Source organism: Rattus norvegicus, chromosome 9 (genome assembly GCF_036323735.1).
Source record: "Rattus norvegicus strain BN/NHsdMcwi chromosome 9, GRCr8, whole genome shotgun sequence".
Lineage (NCBI taxonomy): Eukaryota > Metazoa > Chordata > Mammalia > Rodentia > Muridae > Rattus > Rattus norvegicus.
The window spans coordinates 82899273-82900056 of record NC_086027.1 but is presented as its reverse complement, the minus strand read 5'-3'; positions in this window follow the sequence as shown (position 1 = coordinate 82900056).

Here is a 784-nt window from a genome sequence, read left to right as displayed (position 1 = left end):
CCAGATAAGGAAACTGAGTGTCAAGGCCCAAGCCCACGTTTGGACAGATGGGAAGTGCCATTGGAATCTAGGTTTGTCTGAGTTCAAAGCCTGTGTCTTTTCCAGCATATTAAACCATCTCCTGTGGCCGGTAGACATGAGCATATTCCACGACTGCCACAGCCTCATGGTGATTTCTGTAGGGCTTTGGGCCATTTGTTTTAGTGATTATTTCCTTTGTAGAAAAGGGACACATTACCTATTCATTTTTATTATACCCACAATTTCTTTTTATTTTGAAAGATACTAAAATAAAAACTATCTATCTATCTATCTATCTACCTACCTACCTACCTATCTAGCATCTATCTATCTATCTACCTACCTACCTACCTATCTAGCATCTACTTATCTATCTATCTACCTACCTACCTATCTACCTACCTATCTAGCATCTATCTATCTACCTACCTATCTAGTATCTATCTATCTATCTATCTATCTATCTATCTACCTACCTACCTACCTACCTACCTATCTAGCATCTATCTACCTACCTACCTATCATCTATCTATCTACCTACCTACCTACCTATCTACCTACCTATCTAGCATCTATCTATCTACCTACCTATCTAGTATCTATCTATCTATCTATCTATCTATCTATCTATCTATCTACCTATCATCTATCTATCTATCTACCTACCTATCTAGCATCTATCTATCTACCTACCTATCTAACATCTATCTATCTATCTATCTATCTATCTATCTATCTATCTATCTACCTACCTATCTAGCA